We start from the raw sequence: 24455 nt of genomic DNA on the forward strand, positions 1-24455 counted from the left end.
ATCTTACCCTCTGCCCTTTGGGCATCCAAGGCCATGCATCTTGAAGCATGAGCTGTTCTCAAGTCCCTGTAACCCTTTGGGTGTTCCGTCACTAGATCACCCCATCTACTTCTTGACCCTGGCAGTAACACTGTGACCATATTTCTCCTTAGATGAACTGCAGTTAATCAATTTCTGATTTCATTAGGTCAAGCGTCAACTTTCTTTCAATAATAGGCCAAATCCAGAGGGCTCTTTGCTCTACTCTCCAGCAATATTTCCTAAATGTTAGTACACTGTTGTGATTATAAACAAAAGAAAATAATACTCTTTGAACTCCTCTAAAAATTTTATCCTCTCTACTCCATGACAGAGAATAGGCACATGTTAACAGTTTATTATGAAGTTAAGCATAGGATTGTCACTCATTATTGTCAACTAAATTTAAAGTGCCCTTTCTAAGCATGATATTTGAAGCTTTCTTACATTCTCAGCTTTCTGTGTTGAGAAAACTGTTTTGGATGCAAAAGATCATTTATTCTTTCTGTACTCAAGATTCATGTGGTCCACCCACTCACTTTGTCTCTATACTACTTGTATCATGATTCCTCAAAAGCCTAAAAGAATGTAACTTTCTTTTTAAAGTATTTTGTAGGATGTGGAATGGGTTCCCCAATATGTTTGGAAAAGTATTCATTGTAAATATAATACCTTCGGTGTGTTTTCAGAAAATAAGTTTGTTTCTTATTACTCATAGTATATCCCCCATCCTTTAAGGAAAGTCAGGTACTAGTTCCACTAAACAATATGACATAAATCTAAAAACAACAAATACATTACTTGAAATTTATATAAAAAAATGTGAGCTATAACATCAAAATTATTTTCTTAGAGAAATTGTTCATGGATATTTTGATTGTTTAAATAATAACTAAAGGCAACATCCCTACTCTTTAACTCTCTTGCCGAAAATAGATGTGTCATAATTGTACACAAAATCAATTGGCTTAAAAATGTAGACAAAATGTGAGATGTCATGACTATAAGTAAATATAAGACCAAGATTTTGCGGTGGGTAGTAATCATGGTGTCACACACCTATAATCCCGGCACTCAAGAGACTCATGCTAGAGGATCAGAAGTTCTAGACCATTCTCTTTTACATATTATGTTCAAGGTCACTTTTAGAAAACGAAGAAGGAAACAGAAACAAAAATATCTTTCTATCAGACGTAGAATCTTCCAGAGCCCAAAACTGAGCTTGAAGAATAAAAACAGTTTCTTCTCCTCTACCTACTTCCTGTGTTGCTTTTCAAATGTTTGCACTCAAACTAGTACAATGGGAAAACATAATTCCACTGTACCTTTATAAACAGTTCTTCATTGTCTGTGCCTTCTTCTCAAGGTGTACCCACCCCCCAAGTCTGGGACTCCCAATTTGTTTTCCAGGGAAATGATCTAATGACCCTGATCCACAGCTTAGCTTGCTGACATCACCTCAAGTCTACTCCCCCCTCCCACTGAGCTAACTTCCCTTAGTCTCAGCTCAGGCCACATCTCTCAATATTCTATTTTTACATTCTATTGTGTTTTAAAGAATGGTGATGGTTCATACCCATTCTTGAGGCTTTTTTATGTGCACTGATTTTAAATTTTTAACATTATATTTGAGTCAGTAAAAAATAATGATATTTCCAATGTAGGAAAGGTAATAGATTTGACAATTTTTGCAAACTATGAAGATAATTCTCTCGAGCCTATTTAGAGAAATCCAACTAAAATTACGAGTTGCAGAAATTCTCATCCTCATCACATTTTTTAAAAGCTAGATGGAATTATATAAGAAATATGGGTGTAAGAGTTAGAAGTTTTGAGTACCTTTGTTTTGTTTTGATTTGGTTTGGCTTGGTTTCATAGGTGAGAAAGGAGTTTATTTGACTTACATTTCCAGGTCATAGTCCATCATTGAAGGCAGTCAGGACAGGGACTCAAGCAGGAACTTGTAACAGAAACTATGGAGTAACACCACTTACTAGTTCACTCTTTGGCTCATGTTTAGGTGGCTTTCGTATACATTTGAAGATTACCTGCCCAGGGAATGGAGGACACACGTGGGCTGGATCCTTTATCAATTAACAATAAAGATGCTAACAGACTTGCCTATGAATCAGTTGGATTTGGGCAGCATTTCAATTAAGACTCCCTTCTCAACGGCCTCTAGGGTGTGTCAAATTGACGATTAAGGTTAACTGGGACAGATGCTAATGCACTGGCTTTTCAACTTTATATACTTGAGTACCATTCTTAACCCAAAATACACAGCTATATGATTTAGATACATTTTTAAATGTCCTAAAATTGAATTGCTATGTAAATATAAGAGATATTTCAATGTAATTATTAAATAACACAAAGGAAAATCTGGATATGATTGAAATATATGCACTAGATGTAAGAGTAATGTAAAATCGTGGTTTAAGTATATCTAAGGTATTTGTAAAATTTATATTGTTATATAAATACTTGATACAATGATTTCTATGAGTGAATTTTGAGTAAAGTTTTCCTAATTTTGTCTACTATAAATCCACCAGTTTCTATATTTAGAGCCCAGAGCAAAAATATGCTTATTTAACTCATTTTCGTTAGTTCTTTGATAATTTCATACAATGTATTTTGATCCACTTCCATATATTCTTGAATTTATAGTTTTCACTAGACGATGGCTAACCCACCTCAGTCTTCACTTTGAAGGAAAACGTGCTCTTTTTCTCCCACTGTCTCTCAGCTCTACAATTATCACTAAGCCTTCAGAGGAGGTTGTTTAATATAGATATCTGGTTTAGGGTTGAATATTCTAGGATCTTTATTCTCTGCACCTTGACTAGTCTCTGTGTTAATTGCCATATACAACACAAAGAAGCTTTTTTTTTTCTTGATGATAGTTGACACATCCACCAATCTATGGGTACTAATGATATATCATTAAGAGTCATTTTAGTGCCCTGTCCATTTAAAAGAGTAATAACTGTAAGTTCTCCCCTGGGGCTTGTAACCTGTCTAAACACAGTTTCTCAGTCCTGGTAACAGTTCCAGGTATGGGTTTCAACTTATGGAAGAGGCCCTAACTACAACAAGAAAATGGTTGGTTACTCACATGATATTTATGTCACTATTGTACATAAGCTGGCTTGTGTTGCAAAGCCAGTCATTACTATACAATTCACAGCTGGTTAAGATTAGTGATTTTGTCTTTCTTCTGGTAACATCCATAACATCTTTTAGTATTATGAAGGCTATCCAGTGCATCAAAAGCTTCTAGGTCAGTACCAGCTTGGTTTCTTAATGTGTGTGGTGCCTTCAGCAACAGGCTCTTACTATCATGTTCTAGAGAATAACCAAGAGCATTGGAAATGACCTGTTTGGAGGGTCTATAGGCTTTCTTGCCAACAACTCCCAAAGAGGTAACCTATTCTTGGCACTACATTTAGTATTTGTTATCTTCTAGTTTCTAGTAGAGGTACTGTTGCCCTACTACAGAGTAATTGCATTTAAAATCTTTTTATAAATATTTTTGGATAAATTTTAGGAAGCTTCTACAGTGGTAGGTTTCCATATAATTTTTGAAATGTCTTTAGTGTTAGTTGTCTTTCTATATATTTTGCTATAAAATAAGTGCAGAATAAGCAAATGCATAATCTGTCCAAGATATACTTCAATCATTCAGTTGAGTTGGGATATCACATTTACTTTTATTTTCTGTTTCCTTAAGGGATTTGGTGTGCCAAAGGGAATAATGTCCTTCAAATATATGGGCTTTTATTATTTTATAAGGAGTAAAGTGAAAGTCTCTAAATGTCTTATTTCATGAAAGTCAAGTCTGTTGAACAACTATCAAACATGCCTGGATACCCACCATGTGCCCTGTATCCAAGATACCATTCTGTCTGGGTGAGATAATCCTAGCTGACCAAGGAATTCATCTTTTACTTAATCCAGAATCACCCTGAGTCACTAGATTGTGAGTTCCTAAGGGAAATATGGCTGACCTTCTGAAGCTTACTTTTTCCCATCCTAGTTTTTTAGAAAGCAGTCTGAAGCACCAGTATGTTCATGTTAACAACAAAGTGAGTAAGTAAATAACCAAGCAAATGAGGGTAGAGTCCCAAAGAAAGTATCAAATTGATGTTCACACAGTAAAGGGAACGGTCCTTCTAGAAGCTGTTCCGGAAAAATAGGTTTGTATTTAGAGAACAAACATTTGAATGGCATCCTGCACATAAAAGTAGTAACTGGAAGGTTGTCAGAAAACGGAAAACAAAGTATCCTCAAATTTAATGCTACTGTGAAACTGTGGGAGCCTTTCAAATGTAGAAGAAAGAATGATAGGGAAATAATATGAATATGTATTAGAATAGGAATCAGAGAGCCAGAGAACAGGGTTAGGGGTAGAGATTTCTGAACCTACAGGGTGTAAACATTGGGGAAACAACAACTGTAAGTCTGCTTCGCAAGCGAGATTGAACTATTTGGCACTGTGGCCTTTGTACTGAAAGCCATAGGAGTGTAATAAAGTGCTACAATGTAGGCAAAAAAAAAAAAAACCACACAGGAACGAACCGGTCTGGTTTCTTAAAGTAACCATTTCTACAGCTAGAAAACAATGAAAGATCAGAGGTAAGAAAATGCTGCAGCAGACCAAGTAACAGATGCTGCAGGCCCAAGCAAGCAGTGGGAACAGAAACAGACTCCAACGATTTCTGAGAAGGTGGCAGGTTTTCCTGAAACATATTGGAAGGATTCTTGACAGTTCCAAAAATTCCATTTCTTCTGTGTCTTCAAAAATATAAGATGGAAAGTTCAGCAGAGTTTGTATATAACCACTGGTTTTCAGAACTTACAGTCTTGCTACACAAAATGTGGTCAAGGGACCGGTGACAATTATATTCTGGGAGCTTTGTAATAGAAAAGACTAGATTCCCAAGACCCAACCCAAACACACTGAGCAGAGACTGCATTTCTTTAAAAATCATTATTTTATGGTTTATTTATGTGTATTGCATATGCCTGTGGGTACCCTAGAAAGCCGAACAAGGACATCAGATCTCATGGAGCTGATTTTTCAGGTAGTTGTGAGTCACCTGAAATGGGTGCTGTGAATTGAACTCTAGTCCACTGGAAAAGCCACAAACTCAGTCATCTACCAGCCCCAGGAGACTACATTTTAATAGATAAGCTATATACATATTAAAGTCTGCTAAATACTTTACCACATTAAAAAAAAAAAAAAAAAAAAAAACAGAAAACAGAACAAAAACAAACCTCCCTAAATTAGTTTGCAAAAGGCCAAAGCCTGAGCACTTTGGAGCATTGCCTAAATGCATCTATCCTGCATGGAGTTGAGTTGGCCACTTCCTGACAATGCATGGCTTGAGATGGTAAACACTCATTTCATCTCATAGATTTCTACAGAATCAAGAGCTACTCTTCTTGTGCACGATCGCTTGCACTCCAGCCATCGTCTTTACCCTGAACGCTGAAATGGCAGGGCAAAGGACAGCAGCAATAACACAAACATGACTCTAAAATTAACCTGAACTCATCAAAATAAAGAGATAATAAGCCAGTCATATCAGCAAGTCCATGAAATATTCCATTAATTTTCTGGAATTCCACATGCAGAGTGGATTTGAAATTCTGTTTACCCTTCACCTTCCACACAAGTCCTGTTCCGAGAATATAAATTCCCACAAGTATCCTCTGGTAGTTAATTCACTTCTCCAAGGGCAAGAATAATGATATTTGATTCTTTAGGTGACTTGATTTTTGTGTTAGTTCTTGAGTACTGTAATTCACTTCCCATCAACCTTTCAGGTTAGATGTCTTAATCTAGATGATTCACTGCTCAGCTACTGTATTACTACCTAGAGCTAGCTTATTAGCATTTCGGTGGTGCCTGCCAAAACAACCAAAGCTCAACAAGCTATACTTAAGTTAAGTTGTTTGGAAAAGGTGCAAAGAAAACAAAAATAGGCTCACATTTGAGTTCCCATAAACAGAGTGGGCAAACTTAGAATGAGGTCTGTTTAAGCTTTCTAGGAGCATATGATTGCATCTCTAGGAAAAACCGATAGTGATTATTTCTGAGATAAAACATCACCTCATGTTTGTAAATCTAGGAAGTAAAGACGAAAATGGACAAATGATAAATATCTTCTCAATGGATTTGACTAAAAAGTTGTTCCTAAATATCAAGTCTCTTAAAATGTCATTTTGTGCGGTGAGAAGACAGGCTGTACCGTCTGAATAGCTTCACTTTTTTAGCTTCATACTTCAGGACAGCTTACACGGGAATACTTAACATTCTTCTTTTCTAGTAAGTGCCTGAATTTGTTGTTGCTATCCCATGCCTTATTTTTAAATTGAGCGTAGCTGATTTCCATGGCAAGATTTGGCTGAGAACCTAAAGAATTTTGTTTAACTCATTTTTACTGGGCAAAATCCAGAATGTTAGTCAAGAAGCATTGATCACTCGTGAGTGAAAATATTAAAAATTTCTTTACCTTCCATAATGGTAGGTCATTAAGGTATTTTAAGAAGTGAACTCACATAATAGCCTTTCTTATTGTAAAGTCAATAAAATTTTTTATTTAAAGGACTTATTTAAAGGATTCCTTTGCTGTCCATCCAGGTAACTAGGGTTCAAGATTTCTGAAAATAACCCTTTCTCAGAGAAAGGTGTTTACTCCTGCTGTGCTATCAGCCTTGTATTCTTTTCCGGCTCCTTGAATTGAAGACACATAGTCATGACAACTTCAAAGTTCTCCCCCAGAGGATTTCTGGCAATTTCTTCAAACAATTTACTTGAGGACCCATTTTAAGACAGGCTACTCACTTGATGATGCTCCACATCTCGGAAGAGTTCTGCTCATGCCCATCCCTAACACACTCAGAATACTAACCTGCATGCAGGATACACCAGTGCTACATCAAAACAAACACTCACTCACAGGTGTCTCCAGCTCCAGCCTCCTACTCTAGACAAGATTCATCATCAGCACCATCGTCCCGTGTGCTGTCTTACACTTCTTCTTCTATACATCAAAACTCATGCTGAACAATGAAATCTGGGTTGCAAAAAATGATCTATTTTTGTACCTGTCTAATCTGCGGTCGTTCACTATTTGAACAAACACGCACCCAAATTCTATCATATAGCAATCTTTGTGATGATAGAAAAGTCATCATTTTCATGTATTTTCCAAGAAGCCATTAAACTGCCCCTGGGAGAACATGCTGGAATCCTGGAATGTCTGTGTTCTCCTGGTGTGTATGTAACTTTCTGAATAGAAAGAAAAATGTTCTCTCCCTCCAAACTTTCACAAGCTGACCTTCTAGCTACAGTAGTTTTCATTGCTTAACAGTTATATTTTTAGTATGATAAGCAGAAAATTAGTCACTTATTAAACTCAAACTTTATAGAAAATTAAAGCACAAGTGTACTGTTTATACCGCAGTTAGCAATAGTAATTTGTGACAATGTAAGGCAAACCCATTCAGGGGAAAAATTAAGCCAAATCACTTCTCTGAATTATTGTTGCTTTCCTCCTTCCTTGTCTTGTAACTACTTCTCATCTTTGACTTTGAAACCCATCAGTTTAAACTTGGTTCTTATTCCAGTGAGCTAATCCCCTTTCATAAATCATGCTCAAGCGCCGAGGTAATTTGCACATCGTTTAAAGAGTATTTGCTTTGAAATCTTCACCTCAAGCCCTCTTGTATATCCTTTCTCTCTAAAGATTTGTAGTATTTGTTTTGTTCTCTGAGGTATAAAAGACCTGGATAAACTTTATTCCTGTTGTTTCAAGATTAGTTAACTAAAATGCATATTAATTCAGCAGGGATGGGAATAAATCTCAGTAAAGATGATCACGCGTGAGCCCCTGGGAATAGCAAAGTACAAAACCGTCAGTCTCCAAATCTCCTTGGACTTGCTCAAAGGAGTATTGGGGGATTTAAATTTCTAGAATATGTCTACAAATGTAATTTCTTTGTTGTGGAGAACAGGAGCTATACTGATTATTTCTCCCCAGAAAATTGATTCTAATTTATATTTGAACAAAAATTAAGCTGTCGACAAAGTAGTTCTTCAAGAAGACAGAAAGAAAGTACAACGGGAAAGATGCATTCAATACTAAACATTATATACCTGATATACCACCAATTTTATTTATTTGTTATTAATATTTATTTATCATCATATATTTTTTACTTTCTCCTTTCAAATCATAGAACGAAGCTTAGCAGCAGGGCACCCACTTCTTTTTTGTCTACAAACAGGTAAAATTGGACAGGCTTCACAAAATCAAAAGGAGTCACATTATAGGTACAGTTCAATGTTATTTTTGCATTTATAAACTCATATTTTACCATTTCCTAGTAAACTCATCAAATAATACTGACATCTGTGGCACTGATTTTTATGAGACTGTTAAGATTTTCTCCTGGAACTTGTGTTTGTCTGGAAATGCCTGAGTGCAATAGACGGTAAGGCATCACTCATTTGGAGTCACAGCCACCAATGGTCTTGTTCCACTTCTCTTCTTCACAAGTGCAGGCATAGACGGTCCCCCAGTCCTCAGGGTGCCAAACTTTGCATCATTAGGAAAATCTACAAGTACCTTGATTAATCTTCCTCACTCAGTTAGCTAACACCCAACTAAGTAAAACTCAGCAGGAACGAACTTGACTCGTTAAACTTTTTTAAATTGGGAGATGCAACAATTACAACTTTCCTGCTCCGCTCCTTGAGTTTCCGTTGGAAGTAAAGTCCCTAGTGAAAAATATTTAGATGAGATCCCAAATTATAGGTGCATGGGTGATGATGCTGACTCTTGAGTTTTCATTATGCACAGAGGGTTGTCTGCTGTTCGCAATTAATCCAGGCACAATCCTCTTGGTACTTTGGGAGGAATGTGGAAGACAGAGCCATTTTTGTAAGTTGTAAACTCCTAAATTACCCTAAATTAGAGACACTATTAATCGGACACTTAAAGATAGGGTCTGCCTATTGTGTAGACTCATCTTCCCCTGATGGAGAAATCAATTAAATATTTAGGATGTGGAATACCTTCCAGGTTGGATAATGCATTTCATTTAAATTATGGTCCTCCAATCCAAAACATTCAAAGGGATCTTAACGGATGGAAGCACATTACTGTCTCTTGGATTGGGTGCATTAACACTTTAAAAATGAATGTGCTTCCCACGATTTCCTATTTGTTCCACCAGCTGCCTGTTGATGTGCCAAATAAACAGTTTAAAGATAAGTATGTAAAAGATGCATGTGTAACATGCTGTGTGATGAGGTGCACCCTTATAGGAACAGTCTACAATGATGTCCCTGTCAAATTTATTTTTCTCAGTGCCCCAGCAACTCTAAATGAGTGGGTTCATTTGATCATGGGGCAGTGGGGGAGAAATATACAAGTGAGACAGTTAGAACCCTCACAAAGTTTCTATTTATAGTTCTATATAAGTCTAAATTGTTTATCATGTCTTTCTATAATTTATCTTAATAAATAAGTAAGTGTATTAAGTGACTGGTGTGAGAAAATTCTGGGACAATAAAGTAGAATTTGAGACAAGCTTAAGCATTTTCATTGAATAACTGTGTAACATGAATAGAATCCTTTGATTCCCGTTCTTGGATTACCACTATGTCTCACTGTAAAAAGTACTGTAAGAACAAAGTTGTCATGTCTTCTACAGCAGAAAGACACTGTATAGATATAGTTTGAAATGCTTACCAGCTCTAGGCAATAAACCAAGTAGAAAAGAGATCTCTCTTTTAATCCTGTCCACTATTATATGAGGTATGATTATTACCTCCCTTTTACTTATTAGGTATAACGAAGACACTCAAGTGTCATTTATGTTTGCAAAGTCACACCAAGGAAGCCAAAGTAAGAATTTGAAACCAAGCCATCTAGCATCACATCCTAGAGCTACCGCCTTGTTCCATGGTACTCCTGACAATGGGGGTGAGGCTGAGGGAGCAAGAGTTTACCACCTCTCCCAGCTTTAATTCAGCCTCTCAATCTCACTTAATCTCTGTTTTGCAGTTTTTAAAATGTCAGTAATAGTGCCTACCTCACAGGGGTTTTTGGAAGCATAAATTTGGTTAAACAATTTATAGAAGGGCATGATGCAATAAATGTTAATAATAGCATTAATACAAGCATGATAGATTCTCCTTTATATTTTGGAAAATATTCACAATTTGGTTAACAAAACATTGCCATAAAGATAAATTATTAAAATCTCCATAAATTACCATACTTTCAAAGATGACCTTGGGATTTGGGAGGCAAAGTTTATTGAGTGCCTTAATAAAGGCTACACTTCGTGGTATGTGTTGTATATCTGCCCTCACTCAATTTCCGTCTACAAAGTCTTGATTCCCAATCAACAATGGATCAACATAAATATATCATGTTACTAAACTAAGTTAAAACAAATTTAGCCAATCCCCCCCCAAAAAAAAGACTGTGAAGAAGAGATCACTTTCTTTGTTTCTAGAGCAAAGCTCTTCATGACAAATCTGATGGAATGAATTCATCTTTGCACATGCCATGTTTCAGGGGAGAGCAGAAAACCCGGCTTCCTAGCATAATTATGTAACTTGGATTACCATATTTTGGGTGCTAAGCTTCAGAAATAAAATAGAATTACAAGGAAACTGCAGGAATTTAACTGAAAAAGGAATTATTTATTAGCATTTTGATGAGATGTAAATAAAGAAAGGGAAGCAAATTGATCTTTTCAAAGTAAGGTAGAAAGAATGTTTCAGTAGACTTCCTATGTAATCACTGTCATTGGGAAGCTCAAGGACTCTTATTTGCTAGTAATTGATCCCTACTCTTCAGTCTGAAGTATAGAAGACAACTGGTGCTTTAAGGGATTGTCTAGAAAGGAACTAGTCTTCAATTTTTTCACAATTGAGCTAAGTGTGTAGTAAATCAGGGTAGAATAACACAGAGATACCATTACTTTGCAATATTTGGAAAGCTATGCAGGTAACATATGAATCCAATATTTAAATCAACCAGCAATGTGAATTACTTGGCTAGGAAGGGACTAGAATTCTGCTAGTGTCTACTTAGTGTTGCTTGCTATGTACACATTTTTAAGGCTAATTACTTCATATTGGATAACCAATTAGGGGGGCCATCCCTGGAGAAAACTGATTCTCCCTTTCTCAGTAGTCATTAATTGCCACTCTTGATAGAAAGGTATATACCCATGTGATTTCCCTTACTCACATTGGCATGAGAGTTGGTGCTGTCATTGTTTAGGAACCTTACTGTTAAGATTTTACAGGTACAGCTTCCTTGTTCTATATAGAAGACACAGTCTTGTAGCAGAGTTCCTGGTCCTCTGGCTCTTATTATTATTCACCCCTTATTCCATGATGTCCGATGATGCTCCCTGAGCCTTCGATGCAGGCTTGTGTAGGTACATAAATTTGGGCTTGGTACCCCATGTTCAGTTGTTTTCTCAGATACAAGTCACCTTCCTGAGGACTAGCTTTCATATTGGAAGGTGTTGTGCAAGCTTCCAAAAGAGAAAAACAATCAATAATCCTACCCAGCTATGATACCTGTAAGCCACAACAATGATCAGCATGACAAGACATCCCAAGAAAGTGCAATAGTGGCAGGCATATCCTGGCGATAAACAACAACTCTATAATTTAGACCTTAGGGCCACCCAACAGGATTCATGCCTGGTACTGGAAGCCTAGGTAACCAGTCCTAGTGAGGCTATGGGACCTAGAGGAAACCCACTACTGCCACCCCCCAAAGCAATATAATCTTGAATTGTGTTTTAAATACATATTCTCATTCTGGCAGATAAGTGTAGCTCTGAACCTTCATCAGAGAATATTCTTTTTTGGGAGACAGAGAACATTACAAAAAACCACAACTGGTTAGCTTATATAATTTTAAAGAAAAAAATGGCAGAAATATAACCAGTAGAGTGACAAATTAGAGAAAGCAGAAAATGTTTAAGATGATTATAAATTAATTATTTTTGAATTTTTCTATTGTCCTAACGTGTTAAAATAAGATTGGAAGAAATATGATACAAAAAAGCAAAGTGATATGGCAAAATGAATCTCAAAAAATGTAAAAGAATTTTCTTCCTACATGACAATTTTGACCAAGTTTTATTTGTTACCAATGATAAATAAAATATAAATAGAATATGTGCTGTGAGTATTTTGAAATACATAGTCTATATCTTCATTCTATTATTCAAACAGTATACTAAATTGATTCTTATTTTAGAAAAAGGAATTCATATAGTTACTTTTCAGGTCTAGAATAAAGAGTTTACTTCAGAATATACACTGATATATAGGCTTTCTATATTTATTTCTTTTCTTTTGCCATTTAGTTTTGTTCATTATTATATATAATTAATCATATAGTTGAATGACTTTATATGTGTGTTTTGAAAAAAGATATGCCATATATATAGCATATAAAAATAAAGTTTTAAGGCCATATTGGCAGATGGAAAAGGCACAAATGTCAAGAAAAGTTGATTAAGAAATAAATATATAATAACAAAATTAAACTTTACCATTTATTGATTTAACAGATGGTAAGTAAAACAGTAAAAACAAAAAAATTAAAACGCAATTTGAAGTTTGAAATTAGTAAGATAATTTTGCGTACTTGATTAGAAATTTGCTACTTGCTATTTTTATTTTTAGAAAACTCTCACCTTTCAGTTCACAAATAATTAAAATGCCTCATTTAACAAATTCTATTCTGAAATTTGAATATGAATAAATATTTTTACCAGAATATAAAATTTACTCTTATATTAGCAAAAGAATAAAAATTTATTTTCCATGTATTTTGTATTGTTAATAAATTTGCATTATTACCATTTATATCCTTAATATAAAAATCTGTGTTTTATTTTTAAATATCCCACAAGATTCAAAATAAGGAACTATCAACTATATTAAAGTAAAAATATTTTAATCCTAGATACAAAAGTTGAATAGAATGTAGTAAAGATTAAAAATAACAAAAAGTTAAATAAAATACTCCAGGTAACTTACCCATTAAAATAACATTCCTTTCCATTATTGTTCTTTTCCTAGAAACTAATAAAATGAATATGTGTATAACACTATGCAACTAAAGAAATATTCAGAGGCACATGCATAGCATGTTAAATTTTAATATGAAAAAGAACGTAAAATAATGCTGCACTTAAATATATAGTTTACATATTTAAATTTAGTTGTTGTTTTTTTTTAATGTGATGGATGTGTTTCTGTGCACCACATGCTGGTCTGGTGCCCCTGGGGGCCACAAGAGGAGGTCAGCACCCTGGGAAGTGCAGCTTCCCACAGCTGGAGGCCACCATGTGGGTGCTGGGGCCTCTGAAAGAGCCTTACATGCTGACTCAGCACTGCAGCCCTACAATAGGTATCTTTAGATGTCTAAATAGAATTAAGAAAACCAAAACTCTGAAGCAAGAACGATAAAAATTAAGAAAAACATTCAAGTAAAAGTATTGCTAAATTGAGAGATACTTCTTTGGAAAATAAATAATCTTATGAAGAATTAATCTACATATATGTGACAGTTAGCTTAATCCTCTTGTGGGATTCCTAACAGTGGGAACAGGGGCCACCTCTGACTCTTTTACTGGCTTTTGGGAACATATTCCTCATACTGGGTCACCTGCCCAGCCTTAATACAAGGGGAGGTGCTTCGTCTTACTGCAACTTGATGTGCCATGTTTTGTTGATATTCATGAGAGACCTGGACTTTCCTAAACAGAGGTGGAGGAGGAGTGGCTTGGGAGGTGAGAACAGAGGGGCTTGGGGAGGAGAGAAGGGAGTGGAAACTGCAGCCAGGATGTAAAATAAATAGATAAATTTAAAAAAAAATAAATTAAAACTACTCTGAAAAATCTAAGTTAAAAGAACATAAAACAGACCATGCAGTACAAACCAGATACAGAGGAGATCAAATTTCAACCAAACTACATCAAAGTTTTTTTTTTTTTTCCTGATAGTTTGGAAAATGACCAAAACAACTCAGAAAAGCTAGAATATCTGAATATGTGCCAAAATCTGCCTCAAAAACTTACAAGAAAATTTATTAGTGAGTGATGTCAGTCTTCCTAAGAACAGCTCATTTTATGCCATTTCAAAGCATGCAAATAACATGAGAAAAAAAAATCTTCAGATATACCAAGAACTAAAATGCATAGCAACAGAGAGTGCTGGCCACCACAGCAGGGCAGTGTCTTGAACACTGCAATGTGGGCAGAGAAGTCAAGTGTGACCAGAGCTTCAATCCTGCTGTGCAAGCTCAAGGAAGAGAGTGCTACAGGACAGTTCACTGACCTTTTGAACATGACAAACTATGTGTCCAGGGAGCCACATGGAGTGGGTGGGCTCCTATGGAAAGGCTAGTGAATGCAAGCCATGAGAAAGAGATCTGAACACTTTTCATGCCCTGGCAGTTGAAAATGCATCTCTCCGGTCTGGAGGTAGTAGTTCTGGGTTTGGTCAGTCCAAGTCACCAAGATAGATATCAGGTAGATGAACAGTGTCGGAGGGGGGAAATGTATTCCTTTCTTCTTAATGACTTCCTCTGCTTTCTCTGTGCTTTGAAGTCATGATGCAGTTCCTCTGCCATCTCAATAGCAACCGAGTTTGGTAAAAAGGAACCATCTTTGTACTGGCAGTGCATTGTGTGTGTTAAGTCTGAGACAAGGAATGAATAGTAAAGACGGAGCCACCTGACCTCTTAGATGTTTACTGATTAGGTTAGCACAATCTGTCTATCTATCTATCTATCTATCTATCTATCTATCTATCTATCTATCTATCTATCTATCATCTATCTATCATCTATCTACCTATCTATCATCTCTCTGTCTGTCTATCTATCTATCTATCTATCTATCTATCTATCTATCTATCTATTTTCTTGGGAACAACTGGAGGAGAGCTGTGGTTTTAGCACTTAAGGGAATCATTTATAATTTTAAATAGCAGTGTACTGGTTTTCCAGATTGCTACTTACCTGGCTTAGAGAAGCTGGAACAGTCCCAAAGACTGCTTCCTGGCCTGGGGAGAGGTATCAGGTGAAGACTTAAGAACTTCAAGAAAGTCACAGTGAAAACCCTGGTAGAGGGCTCACATTGAAAAGGAAGGTTACTGTGCTGTTGCCAACTGTGGGGAAGACCCTCAAGTTCAAAATCTCACTTCTACAAGCGTCCAGCCCATGTTCAAGAGTCGAGTGATTTATGTATTAGTTTGGCTGATAACAATAAGTATCTTTCACAGTCTTCTTTGCTTCAGCATGACCCATTGTATGCTTGCCTATAATGAAAATTTTAACTATTTGCCAAACTGAAGGTACAAGTTGATCGTGCTTCCGAACTTTTCTGTATATACAACTCCCTTTTGGGGTGTCTCTTTTTTTTTTTTTTTTTTTTTTTGCACAGCAGTTTAAACACTTAAGTACTAACACTTGCTGCAGTGGAGGCTCACCATTTCAATGGACTGGGCTACAAGAACATGTGGTATGTAAAGCTGTTTGTAGTAAAGTGTGTCCTCTAGACTGGAACTGTCAGAACAACTCAATTCTGCAAGGAAAATCTTGTGATGTTTGAGCTTTTGTGATTGAAGTTTATCTTTAACAAAATATTTACCTTATGCATTTTAACCACGGGTGGGTGGGTGGGTGGGGGGCTACCAAAGATAAAGATGTTACCAATTCTCAGTGTATTTTGCTGTTCTTGTATGCCTGACTGTAAGGGAAATAAACCATATGAATAACTTCCTCTAAAACTTCCCTCCATGCAAGGAGTATTGGTCCTAAAGCCCCCCCCCACACACACACACACAATGCACTGAGGATGGAAAGGTAAAGGAGGTTACACACGAGCAGCTTCCTACTTTGTTTTTAAAAAAGAAAAAAAAAAAAACTGAGACAAAATTAGTAGTGATAGCTAGGGCCCCGAGAGAAAAGCAATGCCCATCTTAGCAAGAGACTGGGAAAATGAGTAGATGAATGGATGACCAGAGGAATGTTAGATAGAGATGGTGTGCTGGCTAAAGGCATTTGGGAAGAAGGAACCTCAACTGAGCATGCCCTACCAGTTTTGTTCTGTAGACAGGCCTGTGAGGCATTTTCTTAATTGGTGATTAATGTGGGAGGGCTCAGCTCACCGTGGGCAGTGCTAACCCTGGGTAAGTAATTCTAAATTGCATAAGAAATGCAAACTGAGCACAGGATGAAGAGCAAGCAAGTAAGTAGTGTTCTTCCATGGCTTCTGCTCCAGTTCCTGGCTCCAGGCTCCTGCCTTGAGTTCCTCAGTAATAGAGTGTGACTGAGAGTTATAAGATGAAATAAACTCCTTCCCCCGAGGTTGTTTCTGGTCATTGAATTTTATCACAATAGAAACTATTGGAGAAATTATTTTGGCCACTCCACGTAGTTAAAAGGATATTTATTTAATGGCGAAACTCACAAATTAAGTAATGGGTAGGTCGCAGGGTCTGGGGAAGGTGTAATGCAGTCCAACGGTGTTCTCCGGAGCTCTACACAGTCAATCTGCACTGGTCAGCGTCCCGGCACGAGAGAGCGCCCAGCGCGAGCGCTGGCCCATCCAGCTCTCGGGTCCCCAGGCGCCTCCCCTCGCCCCGCCTCGTAGGCGTGACAGTTGCCAGAGTCTCAATGGGGGTTGGAACTTCCAGAACCAAGTTGGAATGGCTACCCACTACATCTCCCCCTTTTTGTCTAAATAAGAAGGTTCTAAACTAATACAAGACTACATACAAAGGAATGGTTATCAAATATTGTCCAGAAATAATGAGAGATAATGACCTAGATAAGATGTAACTACAACCAATGCAAACAATATCAAGCAAGAAACACATACTAAAATCCAGAGAAGTATAGAGCATAGGTAAACAGCATATTATAAAGATCATTCAAAGGTGTCCTATCCTAAAGAACCTGAACCTAATACTTAATAAGTTCTATCTAAGATATTATATATACTAAGTTGTAACTATAACTGCTAGTCTTCAATCCCATCAAAGACCTGAGAAGGAATATAACGGTACCTGAGAAATGGAAGACGGATGCAAGCAACTTTCGGGAATCTTGCAAGAGTAGACCAAGACAGCTGGCAGCCTGGACAGTCACCTAATGTTTCTCAGCATTGTTGGTGCATTCAAATTGGCTACAGGCCTAGAGTATCTGACAGACCATTTTCAGAAGCAGGATTTCTGAAAGACCATCTTACCCTGTCTTGGCAGAGTACAGTGGTCGCTTTCCTTGTGTCCCGCTTGTCCAGAAAGGAGAGCATTGCATTTGTACTGTCAGCCATCAAGGCAAGGGCAGTTCTTTGCCCAGTAGGCCATTTTGTGCCAAAAGACAAACTTCCAAATGGAAATGTCTTAGAAGCCCAACATTCTCTCGGGATCAATTGGTGCAGCCAGGAGCAATTGTGTCTCACGTCAACAGAATTCTAAGTTATTTAAATGCCATATTCTCCAGGTCTATGAAGTGTTTGAAGATTACCTGCCCATCTAACCTATGTATCTGTAAATCTGGATAACCTAACTAACGTAACTATAGAGATGACATAGGCGACTATAAATCTATAAATCTTATCTATCAAAATAACCTAAGGACTAAGGCTTCACGTAAATAAGGTAAACAGTCTATAAGCAAATGTATGGTGAAGAACGATGACTTCAAAATTGTGACAATACACAAGATATTTATAACAGACGTTTCTTTTCTTTTTTTTGTTTTTCAAGACAGGGTTTCTCTGTGTAGCCCTGGCTGTCCTGGAACTCACTCTGTAGACCAGGCTGGCCTCGAACTAACTGAGATCATCTGCCTGCCTCTGCCTCCCGAGTGCTGGGATTAAAAGCATGCGCCACCACCGCCCAGCTTGACATCTGTTTCTTAACTTTCTTATTCTTCAAACTGTGAATGTTTCCTCTGCATTATCACTTTTATCTGATGACTCTCTCTTTCTCTGGCTACCCACTACAGAAACCCTAACTGAGGCAGATGGATTGAGGGATGGAGAGACAGACTGACAGATCAATAATATCAAAGAGGATGAATTTCCACAGCTGTTCAGGCTCACTAAGCACATCTGGAGACCACAGGATAGATAGTCAGAAAGGGAAGGTGGACAGCAAGCAAGAACCCCATAGATCACAGCTGAAGGTCAGAAACAGTCTGGATTTACCAGGCAGGACTTGCTGGAAGAATCTTTGAACCCACAGAATGTCTAAGTCCTCAGAGAGCTCATCTGGCTGACCATAACATAATCTCTGCTGATTAATATAAAGTCAGCTGATTAGAGACTTTTATTATCTTTCACAGTCCCTTCATAGCATCACTGACATTAGTGTGTGATAGAATGATGAGGGTCTATAGTTTAGCCTACCTAGGACAACACATTAAAAAGCCATCACAGCACAACCATTTGCCTAGTATCAGACAGCTGTCAAGTAGCTGAGCTAAGAACTGAGATCAATTCTCCATGGCAAACCTATCAGACATTCATAGGCTTCATTCTCCTCATCTTGAAGACATTTCCAATAAAAAATTTTTTAACCATGTCTCACCCTCTTAAATGATTAAAAGAATGGCCTACAAATGATTTAATGCCTGTAAATTTGATTGGTCTTTAACCAAGACTGTATATTTAGTTTTGATTTGGAGGGCGAAGGGCTTATGACAGAGAATATCAGCCTGACTAGAACTTGCCAAGGTTTGGGGAAGTGGGCTATTTTCCTAGAAAAGCCTATGTTTACTCTTGCCAGGATAGACCAACCTGCCTAATTCATCAAGTTGATATTTAAGAGAATCAAGGTCAATGATGATTTGATTATTCAATATTATTTATTTGGTAGTAATTTTGGAGATATAATTTGATTGAAATAAAGAATAGAGTGAAATACAATGATGTTGTAGAATGTGGATGTCTAAACATGAGCAAGAAGAACAAACCGCATTAAGGATTGATGACATTCAATAGCATACCCTAAAAGACAATTTTATGAGCAAGGCAAACAGTGCCTCAAAAAGCACACATAAATAAATAAACCAACTCAGTATATTGATGTCGTCTTGGAAAAAGTGTGCTTACTCTTGCCAGACAAGTTATTTATATTTCTAAATATAAATGACAAATTTCTATGACAATTTCTAGTCAAGACAACTTCTGTTCCAGTGGAAATGATGTCACCAAGCCTAGTTCTGCTTCTTTACTTGCTGATAGTCAAAACATCTCAAAACGTTTGTGTTGCGGGATGATGGCATATTCAGAGATTGCTATTATAGGCTGCACTTCCTTATGTACCTTCGCTCTTCCTCACAGAGAGAGTCAGGGTACCAAAATCTATGGCTATCCTTAAGATTCCTACATCAACTCCAAACTTTTTGTTGGAAATGATTGCTTTACATCATGATAACCTTTTTCATGAAAAATATTTATCCTGACAGGCTTTTATTTTGCACTTTAAATATTCTCTTGATGTTGTTCTTTTAGGTATGTAAATTGTTTGACCCTGAATTTGAAACTGAGTGCCTTCCGCCTCCCTTTCCTTGGTGACCATCACTATTTTCCTTTCCTCATCATATTTTCTTCCTAATCATTTGTTTCTTGTCTTTTGTTCTTATTCATCTTTTGTTGTTGTTGTTTTAGTTTCCCTGATGGACTTTAAAATACACTTGACTGAAAAAACAAAATATCCAAGGTAAAAGGAGCAAGGAGAAAAGAAGGGGCAAGAAGAATAGGTGGGTGGTGGTCCTTTTTACCCTGCTGTCTGCAGGTGCCGCTCCTTCCTGAAGTGGATAGAATTCTGTCACATTTACAAGATGATCGGATCATACCAAAACAAAAATAGGGATAATAAAATAAATTTGGGTAATAATTCCTGGGCTCTTGATTTTTAAGTGGAGCACATATAAATCAGTGACAGTATAGGCCATGTGAGCGGCATATGTGTTTTCACAGCATGACTGCTGCTGTGCTTCCAAATCCCTATTTGTACTTATTCAAGTAGAAAGGTAATACATTTTATTTTCCCAGGTTAAAAATCAACAAAATGCTGATTTGTTACATATAGAATATCAACTCCCCCGCCCTCCTCTCTCTCTCTCTCTCTCTCTCTCTCTCTCTCACACACACACACACACACACACACACACACACACACACACATAATGTGTGCATAATGTGTGATTGCACTTGTGCCGTGGTGCATATGTGAAGGTCAGAAATCAACATGTAGGTAATTGGTTCTCTCCTTCCACCTTGTCAGTTCTGGGGATTGGACCCAGGTCCTTAGCTGGGTGGCAAGTACCCTTGCCCACTGAGCCATCTTGCTAGTCCATAAAATGTTTAAAAATAGAATTTTCTTTTAAATGCTAATCAAGGGACTCAATTATATATATACATACATATATATGTATGTATAAATTTTGCCTCTTTTTGCTGTGACAATCAGTAAAGATGAACAGAAGACCACACTTCATTGTATTAGTGGTGGCAATATTCAATTTGCTTTAACCCTCCACCTTTATGTAGGTTTGAGAGTTCTATAAGCTCAAATCCCCTCATTTCTACAGTTTCCATTGACAAAGAAGATAGAAGGCCTAGCTGCCTTCTGTGGCTAAAAGCTTCAGATCTGTCTTAAAAACCTACCAGATTTCACAGGGTTTGTGAGTCAATACACCAGGTCCTTAAAGAGTGATGATTTCATGTAGAAACCAAGATCTTAATTCAATTGCTTTAATTCCAAATGTTTTGCCATTTTCTCTGTAGCTTGTCTTTGTCTCACTAGTGGGAGAGTGTGGGTAGGGGTGAGGCTTGGGCTCAGCAAATCCTCACACACTAGGAAGGTATTTTAGAACAGAAATTTTATTTTGATTGGCTATTGTGCTTTCAGTCTGTTACAGTTCCCTTCTTCCATATAGGAGGGTAAATTATTTGGGCCAAACAATACAATGTGGTTTGGAAACAATTGGCTTTTATGGGCACAGTCTTATTCTTTCCATCTCCATTTTTTTAATGTGAAAACCAAGCCAAGTTTTTTTGTTTTGTTTTGTTTTTTCACCCAAAACTGTGCAATTTCCCAAAATTCATAAAAAAGACAGCTTGGGTTGTTTTTGTGTGTGTTCATGTGTGCATGTGTATGTATGTGTGTATGAGAGAAAGAGTGAGTGTGTATGTGTTTCAATTCTTGCTTATGAAAAAAAAGAGCTGGTTGTATAAATCCAGCATATTTATTTGGGCATGCATGCATGCTCTGTATTTTGAGCATTGTGCATGACAGGCTTAGTCTTCCACTTTAACTCTTCAAGTCCTTGCATCCTGGTCAGATATGCATATGTCAGGCATACTCAGGTGCAAAGCAGGTAACTAAGAGAGCCACCGTTTGGCTATTCCATATTCTCTTCTGTGCTCACATTTGCAAATGGAAGTAATTTTCATCCTGCTGATACCCTAAAGGGGCTTGTCTGTCCTAACTCTTTTACATACCCAAGAAGTTTCTTTGTCAGACTCGTATTCTTCGATGCCAGATGGTTGATGCTACCCTACAAGACCATATTTTGAATAAGGAAGACCAGTTTAGCAGGTAGATGAGGCAACTGTTACAATTGTTGCATTTCCAGAATCAGTAATGGCAAAATGTACTTCTCATCATGAATTCATCCGAAATACAAAAATGACTGAAATTGGTATGGTTTTCCTTTTACTCTAAGAATTGGGCACAGCTGCTCCCTTACAAGTATTAAGAAGGAAAGGGAAAGATACTAGCAGTTTTAATTTCTCGTGTTTCTGAGATTCTCTTTTTACAGGGCTAAGTAGTACACAGCTCGATGGTCTGAAAATACATACTCTTGCTGCATTCATCAACATTGTTTTTCTTTGTAGTCTAACACAGGGTAGGGAATTTTTCTAACCAAAGTGCAGATCTAGGGAAAAGGTATCTGAAAACCTGAAATAAGGCCAGTCAGTTTTTGCAGTTGCCCTGTGTGGTGTGCTTCTTTGTTCTTGTGCTTGGTGTGACGACTCTACGCAGTATCTAAAATAAATGGAAGAAAATGTTAAACATCTAACTATATATGTGGTGGATATTTTAAATACTTGTCAGAATTTCAAGTGTTTGTTCTTTTCCAGAAAATTGAAGATTCACTAGAACACAAAAGTAATGTGATTGCCCATTTTTATATGACTGCTAGGAGATTGTCAGCACAATAATATCACAAAATAGTGTCAATGTCACAAAATAGTGATTCTCACCAGATTGAAAGTTGGTGAAATCACCCTTGGTATTCCAAACTTCGTCCTTCTTTAACATAGTCCAGGTTAGAAACCTCCCTGAGGGGACTTAGGCATCATAGATAACACAGACATTATAATTAAATTAAACTTATATATCTTACAGTCTTACAGATCCTATAAATGCAACTATTTTAAAAGAAGAACAAGATTTTCATACAAAATATGAATTATACAATAGTTGCACTGAGTCTTTATTGCTAATGTGCATGAGGTTCAGAAACATAATGACAATATTCAGCACTTAAGTCATTATGCTGTCATATTACGGCAAAATTATTTGCACTGAATAACCATTGTTTCCTTCTTGTATTGCATAGATATGAACTCAGTTCATCTGTCTCTGTCATTAAAGTCCCAGTTTGTCGTCATAAATACCCATTTTTTAAGAATGGTTGGGTATGTTTGCTGTGATTCAAGTCCATGTTGATTGAACCTTTGCTTCCTAAAGCTGCTAACTGAGACTGAAGGAAATATTCTTCCTGTCTTGTGATGTCTTGGCTACTTACACATTACTTCACCACGTCAACTACTTCGTTGTTTACATTTTAATTGTTTATACACTGAACATTTCATAGGGAATAGGAATGTTTCTCCTTTTTTTTTTCCCTACCAAAGTTTCTGTCTTATTCATTTTATTTAAAAAAAAATCTTATTTAAATTAGAGTGGCACTGTGTGTTAATCATTTTCCTTTAGAAATGTAAACATAAATAATTATAAATGGTCTCTGCTTATTATTTTTTGTGAAAACCAAATAATCTGGGGAAACACAACTGAAACTGAAAATCTTCTGTAAACCAAAGCTTAGATTTGGTTTTGAGAACTGGTCCCACAGTGTCACAAACCTCTGAGAAGCAGGTGTTATCATTCTCACTCAACTACCAGATGGCATTCCTGGATTCTGCCTTGCTTATATTCAGTTTCAAAATTGTTTGTATTACTTAAAAGTAAGTCTTGAGAATCATAATGCAATATAGCCTGCCTGCTATGGTATCCTTTGTGTGTGTGTGTGTGTGTGTGTGTGTGTGTGTGTGTGTGTGTGTGATCAAGAAATGTACATTCTTCTGACTTTCGATGAGTGTTGGGTGAAACCAAATTGATTTCATCTTGGGAGAATGGCATACAAGTAAACTCACTAGTCTCACCAACTCATTCTACAGTCAGCTCAGCTAACTGTATAGCATTATTAAGTCAAACTCCAATTTAATCCAATGAAATGAGTGTGTGTCTCCTCAACTTCTTTCCCTAGAACAAAGTTATGATTTGGGGAATACACAGTAAACCAAACAGGACCCATGCACTCTCTTCTCTATTCTCAGCCAACAGTCTGAACACACTTCATGGTCATTAATGTTGTCACTTTACTGTGGGTTCTCATAAATGAACCATTGTTTAACTAATAAGCACTGTCATCTTGACATAAGAAAGTGTGCTGGGTAGAGAAAGCTCACATTATAAATTGCAAATGCCAGAATCCTTAGAAATATTTAGTTTGCCCATTTGCTCTCTCTGATGTACTTAGATATAAATACAGTTACAGAGGTGGTCATGGTTGCATTTCTGTTGCTGTGATGAAGTACTCTGTAGAAAAACAACTTGGGGGAGAAAAGACTTGTTTGCCTTACATTTTGGGTTACAGTTCATCATTGCAGACAAGTCAAGCCAGAAGGAACTTGAAGCAGTTGGTCATATCCACCGTAGGATATGTCAGGAATGAATGCATACCTACTTGAGCTCAGTTCACATTCTCATTTTCTATACTGTCCTTGATCTAACCCCTGAGAGTGATGTCACCCACTTTTAGTCTGGGTCTTCCCACATCAATTAACATAATTAAGAAAAATCCCCTATAGACATACCCACAGGTCAACCTGATCTAGATAACCCCTCATTTGAGACTATGTTCCTAGACAGTGCTACATTGTGTCCAGTTGCCAATTAAAACTAATCACAAAGGGCAACTGGCATGTATGAACATGTAAGGATGCCATGCTATAGGAGAGCAACATTTGGAAATAAACATATTACACTGAAAAAACCTAAT

The 24455-nt window shown here is 37.0% G+C and overlaps 1 protein-coding gene and 1 non-coding gene across 4 annotated transcripts in view; one reads left to right on the forward strand and one right to left on the reverse strand.

The window, feature by feature from the left end:
• Positions 1-24455, forward strand: part of Arhgap15 (Rho GTPase activating protein 15) — a 602692-nt gene that overhangs the window by 307184 nt on the left and 271053 nt on the right. The gene's annotated exons all lie outside the window — the stretch shown is intronic.
• LOC114705301 lies at positions 7061-7188 on the reverse strand. Its single transcript, XR_003736375.1, has one exon. It is a non-coding gene; the product is annotated as a small nucleolar RNA SNORA40 (small nucleolar RNA).

Source organism: Peromyscus leucopus, chromosome 4, assembly GCF_004664715.2.
Source record: "Peromyscus leucopus breed LL Stock chromosome 4, UCI_PerLeu_2.1, whole genome shotgun sequence".
Lineage (NCBI taxonomy): Eukaryota > Metazoa > Chordata > Mammalia > Rodentia > Cricetidae > Peromyscus > Peromyscus leucopus.